The sequence below is a fragment of the Vombatus ursinus genome, unplaced genomic scaffold (assembly GCF_900497805.2).
Source record: "Vombatus ursinus unplaced genomic scaffold, bare-nosed wombat genome assembly UNPS02014813.1, whole genome shotgun sequence".
Classification (NCBI taxonomy): domain Eukaryota; kingdom Metazoa; phylum Chordata; class Mammalia; order Diprotodontia; family Vombatidae; genus Vombatus; species Vombatus ursinus.
Window position 1 is genome coordinate 845584 of NW_020954591.1, and position 11616 is coordinate 857199.

The following is an 11616-nucleotide window of genomic DNA, read 5'->3' on the forward strand; positions in this document are numbered from 1 at the left end:
TTCTTTCTTTCTTTCTTTCTTTCTTTCTTTCTTTCTTTCTTTCTTTCTTTCTTTCTTTCTTTCTTTCTTTATTTTTTCTTTCTTTCTTTTTGGCTAGGCAATGGGGTTAAGTGACTTGCCCCAGTGTCATACAGCTAGCAAGTGTCTGAGGCCAGATTTGAACTCATGTCCTCCTGATTCCAGGGCCGATGCTCTAAATCACCTATATTTTCTAATGATCCCCTCTTCCTTTTTTCTTCTCACAGAAAGTTATTCCTTATAAGAAGAAAAAAACTCAGCAAAACTAATCAATATGTCCCTTCCCCCACCTCCCAAAAAAGCTTGACATTAAAACACAGAATTGTAGATCTCGAGTTGGAAGGAACTTCGAAAGACCTCTAATCTCACTCCCTTATATTGTTGATAATACGTAGTGTGACACACTCATAGTTCTTCACTTCTGCATTTTTTTTCTTTGAGGACAGGTTTGATGATTATGATTTCAGAGCATTCAGTTCCAGTTGTTTTGTTGTTGGTCACTATGTATATTGCTTTCCTGGTGCTGTTCAGTAACCTTGCATGCTTCTTTGTATTTATCATATTCGTAATTTCTTATAGCACAGTAATATTCCATCACATTCATATGACAAAACCTATTTAGCTGTTTCTCGACCGTTTCCAGTTGTTTGCTACTGCAGAAAGTGTTGCTATGCGTGTTTTGATGTCCCTTGGGCCTTTATTTTTGTCATTGTCCTCCTTGGGGGGATCTATTCCACCTAGCCGTGGAATTTTAGGTCTAAAGGCTATGAGCATTTTCATTACTTTCTTAGCATGATTCCTGATTACTTTTCAGAATGGTTGGATAAATTCATAGCTCTGCGAACAATGGTTAATTTAGTCTTAGAAATAGTCTCCTATTAAATTATGTTCCTTTTTTGTTATTCTGAACACAACAAATATCAAATAAAATGAATATTTCCATAAATAATAAAACGGGAAAAAAAAGGATTGTACATGAAACTGATAATCTCATTGGTTTTCAAGAATCACTAGACACAATGCAAAAAACCTGCCTAGGCCCTGCACTTTCTTTTCTTCTACTGTAGGTGGTATGGTGCAGTAGGAAGAGAAGAGGGGTGGTGGCCCTGACCAGGCTTGTAGAGAAATAGCCTGATAGCTGTACGCTACTGTTGTTGTTGTTGTTGTTTTTCAGTTGTTTCAGTTGTATCTGACTCTGTGACCCCATTTGGAGTTTTCTTTGCAAAAATACTGTAGTGGTTTGTCATTTCCTTCTCCAGTTAATTTTGTAGATGAGGAACTGAGGCAAACAGGGGTAAGCGACTTGCCCAGGGTCACACAGCGAGTAAGTGTCTGAGGCAGAATTTGAACTCAGGTCTTCCTGACTCCCAGGCCTGGCACTATTCACTCTACCACCTAGCACCTGACAGCTATATAACCTTAGGCAAGCAATTTTAAATCTTTGAGGGTTGACTATAAAGTGTAGGTGGTTAGACAGAGACAGCAAACTACTGACTATTGGCTAAATTTGGACAAGCTAACAGTGTTTTTTTTTTAAATTTTAAAATTGTTTTATTGCATATAAAAATTTAAAAGTCATTTTAAACTTCTTGGCTATAGAAAAACAGGCAGGGTATGGCCTAAGGACCATACTTCCCTGATACCTGGACAAGAGGGTGTCTAAGTTTCCTTCCAGTTCTGTCATTCAATTATTTGGTTACTTAGAGAGGTATTACAATTTCTTTCTCTGAAAGAACTTTAAAATGGATCGCTATCCAACTGTGGATGATAATTTTGTCTAGTCAAGAAGTGCAGTTTGACTTCAAAGGTCCTACTAGTCAATTAATTCCATGTGGAGGCCCATCATCCTCTTGGAGATGCCAATGTAATTAATATATGAGCTTGGTGTAACAACCAATAACAAAGCTGACCAAGCAACTCTAGGTTTTCTGGCTGACTTAAATGCATATATGGGGCATCGTTCTGTGCCCAGGGTATGCTAAATCTATCCTGGCATGCCTTTGCCACAGATGGCTTTGATGTGTTCTCACTGCTTTTTGTAGGGAGAGAAATGTAATTATATGGAGGATGGTAACCAGCTGCTCTCCATCTCCACTGAGTTCAGACCAAGAGAAAATGAGCTTACATAAAGGCAGGAGGCTTTTAAATCAGAACCCTCATCAGAGGGGCTATTCAGTACCTGAATAGGTTTCTAAAGTTGGTTGTGGAAAGGTTTTCCCTGGAGATGCCTAGATTCACATCTGTCTGGGATGGATGCATCATCCCTGGATCAAATTAAACATGGCTTAGTTTACTTTTCTTCTTTCACCTTCCTCTCAATACAACTTGTCTATCACAACGAACAATACTGCCATTTTACTCATCTTGAACTCCAGAAAAGTTGGCATTATCTCAAGATTTTCTCCTATACTTTTCCCCTAGCATATGATATACCATATAAAGGCAGGAAGGATTTAACTCAGAACCCAAATCAGAAGGGTTGCTCTTTTCTTTTCTTTCTTTCTTTCTTTCTTCTTCTTTTTTTTTTTTTTGGTAAATAGTATTTTATCTTTTCCAGTTATATGCAAAGATAGTTTTCAACATTCATTTTTTATAAGAATTTCAGTTCCAATTTTTCTCCTTCTCTCCCTCCCATCAACCCTCCCCAAGACAGCAAGTAATTTGATACAGGTTATACATGCTCAATCGTGTAAACATATTTCCCCATTAGTCATGTTATGAAAGAAGGGACAGAACAAAAGGGAAAAGCCACAAAAACAAAAAGCAAAAAAAGGGAAAATAGTTTTTTTTGATCTGCATTCAGACTCCATAGTTCCTTCTCTGGATGTGGATAGCATTTTCCATCATGAGTCTATTGGAATTGTCTTGGATCATTGTATCACTGAGAAGAGCTAAGTCAATCATAGTTAATCATCACACAATGTTGCTGTTACTGTCTACAATGTTCTCCTAGTTCTGCTCACTCCACTCAGCCTCAGTTCCTGTAAGTCTTTCCAGGTTTTTCTGAAATCCTCCTGCTCATCATTTCTTATAGCACAATAGCATTTCATTATATTCATATGCACAACTTGTTCATCCATTCTTCAATTGATGAGCATTCCTTTAATTTCCAATTCTTTGCCACCATAGAAGAGCTGCTATAAATATTTTTGTAAATGTAGGTCTTTTTCCAATTTTTATGATCTCTTTGGGCTACAGACCTAGTAGTGGTATTGCTGGATCAAAAGGTATGCACAACTTGGTTTCTCTTTGGCCATAGTTCCAAATTGCTCTCTAGAATGGTTGGGTCAGTGTACAACTCCACCAACAGTGTACAATGTGTGCCAATTTTCCCACATCTCTAACATTTATCATTTTCCTTTTCTGTCATGTTAGCCAATCTGATAGGAGAGAGGTGATAACTCAGAGTTGTTTTAATTTGCATTTCTTTAATCAATAGTAATTTAGAACTTTTTTCATATGACTATAAATAGCTTTAATTTCTTTATCTGAAAACTGTCTCTTCATATCCTTTGACCATTTATCAATAGAAGAATGACTTGTATTCCTATAAATTTGACTCAGTTCTCTATATATTTGAGAAATGAGGTCTTTATCAGAAATACTTGCTATAAAGATTGTTTCCTATCTTTCTGCTTTCCTTCTAATGTGTTCATGCTGGTTTTGTTTGTGCATTTCATAATGTTTTCTATCTCTTTTTTGGTCGTAAATTCTTATGTTCTTCATAGATCTGACAGGTAAACTATTCCTTGCTCTCCTAATTTGCCTATGTTATCACCCTGTACGTCTAAATTTTCCTGTACCTATTTTGACCCTGTCTTGGTATGTGGTGTGAGATGTTGGTCTATACCTAGTTTCCACCATATTTTTTTTTCCCCCAGCAGTTTTTGTCAAAAAGTGAGTTCTTATCTCAGAAGCTGGAGTCTTTGGGCTTATCAAACAGTAGATTACTGTGTCTCATGTACCTAATCTATTCCACTGATCAACCATTCTATTTTTTAGCCACTACCAAATAGTTCTGATGATTACTATAAAGATTGCTAGGGCACCTTTCTTTGTATTTTTCCCCCATCAATTCTCTTGATATTCTTTTTGTTCTTCCAAATGAATTTTGTTATTTTTTCTAGATCTATAAAATAATTTTGGTATTTTGATTGGTATGGCACTGAATAAGTAAATTAATTGAGGTAGAATTGTGAATTTTATTACATTAATTCGGCCTACCCATGAGTAACTGATATTTTTCCAATTGTTTAGATTTGACTTTATTTGTATGAAAAGTGTTTTGTAATTGTGTTCATATAGTTCCTGTGTTTGGGTCTTGGCAAGTAGACTCCCACATATTTTATATTGCTTGCAGATATTTTAAGTGGAATTTCTCTTTCTCTCTCCTTGCTGAGCTTTGTTGGTAATATGTCGAAATGCTGATGATTTGTGGTTTTATATTATATCCTGAAACTTTGCTAAAGTTGTTAATTATTTCAAGTAGTTTTTTAGTTGATTCTCTAGGATTCTCTAAGTTACCATCATATTATCTGTAGAGAGGGATAGTTTTGTTTCCTCATTGCCTAGTCTAATTTCTTCAATTTCTTTTTCTTCTCTTATTGTTAAAGCTAACATATCTCAACTCACATTCTAATTGAATAATGGTGTTGGTAATGGGCATCCTCATTTCACCCCTTATCTTATTGAGAAGGTTTCTAGCTTATCCCCATTACAAATAATTCTTCCTGATGGTTTTTTGATAGTAACTACTTATCATTTTAAGGAAAGCTCCATTTATTTCTATGCTCTCTAGTGTTTTTAATAGTAATGGGTGCTGTATTTTGTCAAATGCTTTTTCTTCATCTATTGAGACAATTATATAATTTCTGTTGGTTTTGTTATTGATATGGTCAATTATGATAACAGTTTTCCTAATATTGAACTAATCCTGCATTCCTGGTATAAATCCCACCTGGCTATAGTGTATCATCCTCATGATAAATTAATCTAATCTCTTTGCCAATATTTTATTTAATTTTTTGTATCAATATTCATTAAGGAAATTGGTTCGTAATTTTCTTCCTCTGTTTTGGCTCTTCCTGGTTTACGTATAAGCATCATATTTATGTCATAAAAGGAGTTTGGGAGGACTCCTTGGCCTACTTTCTCAACTAGTTTATATGGTATTGGAATTAATTGTTCTCTAAATGTTTGGTAGAATTCACTTGCAAATCAATCTGGCTCTGTAGAGTTTTTCTTAGGGAGTTCATTGATGGCTTGTTCAATTTCTTTTTCTAAATTGGGGTTAAGTATTTTATTTCCTCTTCTCTTCATTTGGGCAATTTATATTTTTAAAAATATTCATTCATTTCACTTAGATTGTCAGATTTCTTGTCATACAGTTGGCCAAAATAACTTTTAATTATTACTTTAATTTCCACTTCAATGGTGGTGAATTCACTCTTTTCATTTTTGATACTGGGTAATTTGATTTTCTTCTTTATTTTTTAAAACCAAATTAGCAAGAAGTTTATCTATTTTATTGCTTTTTTCATAAAACCAGCTCTTAGTTTTATGTTTTAATAGTTCAATAGTTTTCTTACTTTTAGTTTTATTAATCTCTCTTTTGATTTTCAGAATTTCTAATTTGGCATTTAATTGGGGATTTTTAATTTGTACTTTTTTTTAGCTTTTTAAATTGCATGACCACTTCATTGATCTTCTCTTTCTCTATTTTGTTCATGTAAGCATTTAGAGATATACAATTTCCCCAAAGTATAGCTTCAACTGGATCCCATAAATTTTGGGATGTTGTCTCATTATTGTCATTCTCTTTGAAGAAATTATTGATTGTTTCTATGATTTGTTGTTTGACCCACTTATTGTTTAGGATTAGATTATTTCATTTCCAATTAATTTTTAATCTGTCTTTCCATGGCCCTTTATTACAAGAAATTTTTATTGCACTTTATCTGAAAAGGATTCATTTAATATTTCTGCCTTTCTGCATTTGATTGTGAGGTTTTTATGCCCTAATACATGGTTATTTTTTGTGTAGGTGCCATGTACCACTGAGAAAAAGGTATATTACTTTCTATCCCCATTCAATTTTTTCCAGAGGTCTATCATATCTAACTTTTCTAAAATTTTATCCACCTCCTTAACTTCTTTCTTGTTTATTTTGTGGTTAGACTTATCTAGTTCAGAGAAAGGGAGGTTGGGGCCCTCCACTGGTATAGTTTTGCTGTCTAATTTTTTTTCTGGTAACACACTTAACTTCTCTAAGAATTTGGATACTATACCACTTAGTGCATATGTGTTCAGAAGTGATATTACTTTATTGTCTATGGTATCTTTTAGCAAGGTGTAGTTTCCTTCCTTGTTTCTTTTAATTACATCTATTTTTGCTTTTGCTTTGTCTGAGATCAGGGTTGCTACCCCTATCTTCTTTTTTTTTTTTATTTCAGATGATATTCTGCTTCAGCTTTTTACCTTTACTCTATGTGTATGTCTCTGCTTCAAGTGTGTTTCTTGTTAACAGCATAGTATAGGATTCTGATTTTTAATCCATTCTGCTACTCATTTTCATTTTATGGGAGAGTTCATCCTAGTCGCATTCACAGTTACGATTACTAATTGTGTATTTCCCTCTGTCCTATTTTCCCTTCTTTTTATACTTTTCTCTCTCCTTTCACCCTATCCTTACTTACCAATGTTTTGCTTCTGACCACCTGTCCTCTCTTCTATCAGCCCCCCCATTTTCTTTTCCCTCCTACTTCTGTCCTCTCTTCTGCTCTGCTTTCTATCAGCACCCTCCCTTTTCTTTCCCCTTTTCCCTACTTCCCTATAGCATAAGATAGATTTCTCCATTCAACTGAACGTGTATATTATTACCTCTTTAAGCTAAATCTGATGAGAGTAAGGTTCAAATAATGCTCTCTCTGTCCCTTCTTTCCCTCTACCTATATTAGGCCTTTAATACCTCTTCTTGTAATATAATTTACCCCATTCTTCCTCCCCCTTTCCTCTTCTCCCAGTACAATCCTTTTTTCACTCCTTAATTATTTTTTTATCATCACATCAAAGTCAACTTTTACACAAACCCTCTGTTTAAGTATACTCCTTCCAACTGCCCTAATGGAGATGCAGATCTTAAGAGTTACAAGTATCAGTTACAAGTATCTTAAGAGTAACAAGATGGTGGAGTAAGCAGTAACTCTCCTGTATTCACCTCCAAAAAGCCATAAAATAGCATTCCAAAACAAATCCTGGAATGGCAGAACCAGCAAAAAGACAGGGTAAAGCAATCTTTTAGCCTAAGAAACTTGGAGGATTGTCAAGGAAGGTTTGTTTCATGTAGGTAAATGGGGAACACATTCCAGGGCAGGAAGTGTCCCAGTAAGCCAGCAGCAAGCCCCACCTCAGCAAGCCAGCAGGAGATCCTGAACCCCAGTGTGATGGAGGAAGTAAATGCCAACACTAGGACCCCCCCCCTCCCATGTGCCTTAGCATAGACAGGGGAACCAGAAGACTCCATCTCTGAGAACCACCATGTGTTTCAGTGTAACCCCAGGCAAATAGGCATACTTCAGCAACCATACCTCTACATGCTTCATTATAGCCCCAGAGAAACACAGAAACACCTCACCAGTTTTCAGCACACACCAGACACCACTTGTAGGACCCCAACTCAACACCAGGTAAGCTGCCAGACCCTATGACCTTCAGCAGTGCCAGCCAACCTCCACTCCACTCCCTTAGCACAGCAACAGAAACAAGGGTCCCCTGGGAGCCTCAGGGTAACATCATTGCAGCACCAGGTAAATAGCCAGGGCCTGCAACCACTGGTACAAGAAGCCTGAAACAGAGCTTCTTCCACCCCTGGAGCAAAGCTGAAATTTAAAAGAAAGGAAAAAGGCAAAAAAAAAAAAAAGAATCTGACCATAGAAAGTTATTATGGTGTCAGGGAAGACCAAGACACAAACTCAGAAAAGGACAACAATGTCAAAACACCTATGGGAAAAACCACAAAGAAAAATGGGAAGTGGCCTCAAGTCCAGAAAGAACTCATGGAAGAGCTCAAAAAGGAGCCTAAAAATCATATGAAAAGTATATGAAAAATTGGAAAAAGAAATGATAGTGATACAGGAGAATTATGAAAAAAAGAGTCAACAGTTTGGAAAACTACTTAAAAAGTAGAATTGGCCAAATGGAAAAGGAGATACAAAAATCCATGGAAGAAAACAACTCCTTAAAGAATACAATTGGCCAAATGGAAAAGAAAGTACAGAAGTTAATTGAGGAAAACAACACCTTAAAAGTTAGAATTGGGCAAGTGGAAACTAATGACTCTATGAAACATCAAGAATCAATCAAACAAATTCAAAAGAATGAAAAAAATGATAGAAAATTAGAAAATGTTTTCCTCATGGGAAAAACAACTGACCTGAAAAATAGATCCGGCAGAGACAATATCAGAATCATTTCACTACCTGAAAGCTATAATCAAAAGGAGGACCTGGACAACATCTTTTGAGAAATTATCAAGGAAAACTGCCCTGATTTCCTGGAACCAAAGGGCAAAATAGGTATTGAAAGAATCCGCCAATCACCTCAGGAAGGAGATCCCCAAATAAAAACTCCAAAGAACATTATACCCAAGTTTCAGAACTATCAGGCCAAGGAAAAAATACTACAAGTGGCTAGAAAGAAACAATTCCAATATCAAGGAGTCACAATTAGGTTACACAGGACTTGGCAGTTGCAACATTAAAGGATCAGAAGTCACAAAGCATGATATTCTAGAAGCAAAGGAGCTAGGACTATAACCAAGATTCACTTATCTAGCAAAATTAAGCATAATACATCAAGGGAAAAATGGTCATTCAATGAAATAAAAGGATTTCAAACTTTCACAAGGAGAAGACCAGAACTATCCAATATCCTCCAATATCAACATCAGGGATTCAGTAGAGCAAAACTATTTACATCTCTACATGGGAAGGTGATACCTGTAATTCTTAAAAATCATATCATTAATAGTACAGCCAGAAAGAATATGCATAGACAGAGGATATGGGCATAAGGTAGATTTGAGAGAATGAAATAAAAAAAATAAGGGATGAGAAAGAGGAGTACAGTTGGTGCAGAAGTAATGGAAGGGTGAAATGGGGAAATCATTTCACATGAAGAGGTATAAAACTTCTATTATAGTGGAGGGGAAGATGGGAGGGTGGGCAATGAGCTTCACTTGAGCCTTACTCTCATTAGTATTAGCTCAAGGAGTGAATCCTATACACAATCAGTTGAATACAGAAATCTACTTTATCTGACAGGGAAGTAGGAGGGGAGGAGATCAAGTAAAGAGGTGGGGTTGGGGACTGACAAGGGAAGGCAGATCAGGGGAGGTGGTAAACAAAAACAAAACATTGGTGAGGAGGGAAAGGGTAAAAGGAGAAAGAGGACAAACAGGAGGAAGAATAGGATGGAAGGAAATACACAGGTAGTAACTATAACTGTGAATGTGAAAGGGATGAACTCTCCCATAAAATGAAAGTGAATAGAATAGATTAACAACCAGAATCCTACAATATGTTGCTTACAAGAAACACACTTGAAGCAGAGAGACACGCACAGAGTAAAGGTAAGGGGCTGGAGCAGAATCTATTTTGCTTCATTGAAGAGGAAAAAAAAAAGCAGGGGTAGCAATCCTGATCTCAGACAAAGCAAAAGCAAAAATTGATGTAATTAAAAGAGATAAGGAAGGAAACTACATCTTGCTAAAAAGTACCATAGACAATGAAGCAATATCAATACTAAATACATATGCACCAAGTGGTGTAGCATCCAAATTCTTAAAGAAGTTAAGTGAGTTACCAGAAGAAATAAACAGCAAAACTGTACTAGTGGGGGACCTCAACTATCCCCTCTCAGAACTTGATAAATCCAACAAAAAAAAAAGAAGAAAGAAACTAAGGAGATAAATAGAATATTAGAAAAGTTAGATATGACAGACCTTTTGAGAAAACTGAATGGGAACAGAAAGGAATACACGTTTTTCTCAGCAGCACACACAAAAATTGACCATGTAATAGGGCATTAAACCCTCAAAACCAAATGCAGAAAGGCAGAAGTATTAATATAGATTCTTTTCAGATCATAATGCAGTAAAAAATTGCATTTAACAAGGGACAGTGGAAATATAGACGAAAAATTTATTAGAAACTAAATAATCTAATCCTAAAGAATAAATTGGTCAAAGAACAAATCACAGAAATAATCAATAATTTCATTAAAGGGAATGACAACAATGAGACAACATACCAAAATAAAATTATGGGATGCAGCCAAAGCAGTACTTAGAGGAAAATTTATTTCTCTAAATTCTTTTTTTTTTTTTAAGGCAATTGGGGTTAAGTGACTTGCCCAGGGTCACACTGCTAGTAAGTGTCAAGTGTTTGATCTGAGGTTGTCCTGACTTCAGGGTTGATGCTCTATCCACTGTGCCACCTAGCTGCTGCTTTCTAAATTCTTACTTCAACAAAATGGAAAAAGAACAGATCAATGAATCGGTCATGCAACTAGACAAAAAACTAGAAAAAGAACAAACTAAAAATCCCCAATTGAGTGTTACTTTTGAAATCCTGAAAATCAAAGGTGAGATTAATAAGATTGAAAGTAAAACAAAACAAAACAAAATTATTGAGCTAATAAATCTAGGAGCTGGTTTTATGAAAAAACCTCTAAGATAGATAAGCCATTAATTAATTAGATTAAAAAAAAGAATGAAGAAAACCAAATATTCAGTATCACAAATGAAAAAAGTGAAAGGACCCACATGTACAAAAATATTTATTTTTTTTGTAGTGGCAAAGAATTGGAAACTGAGAGGATGCCCATCAATTGGAGAGTGGCTGAACAAGTTGTGGTATATGAATGTAATGGAATACTATTGTGCTATAAGAAATGATGAACATGCTGACTTCAGAAAAACCTGGAAAGACCTATATGGTCTGATACTGAGTGAAGTGAGCAGAACCAGGAGAATGCTGTACACAATAACAGTCACGTTGTGCAATGACTAATATTGATAAACTTAACCCTTCTCAGCAATGCAAGGATCTCAGACATCTCCAAAGGCCTCGTGATGGAAAATGCTATCCACATCCAAAGAAAGAACTATGAAGTTTGAATGCAGATCAAAGCATACTATTTGCTATTTTTTTTCTTCTGTTGTGTTTTGTTTCCTCTTTCTGATGGTTCTTCCTATTGGTTCTAATTCTTACTTACAACATCACTAATGTGAAAATATGTTTAATAGGAATGTATATGTATAGCCTATATCAGATTGTGTGCTGTCTTGGGGAGGGAGGTGAGGAGGGAGGAGGAGAAAAATTTTAAACTCAAAAGCATGTGGAAGAGATTGTTGATAAATCAAAATAAATTAATTTAAAAAATAAAATATAAAAAAACTGAAAAGGGTGAATCACCACCAATGATAAAGAAATTAAAGCAATCATTAGGAAATATTTTGCCCAATTATATGTCAATAATTATGACAATCTGAGTAAAATTGATGAATATTTATGAAAATATAAATTACTTAGACTAACA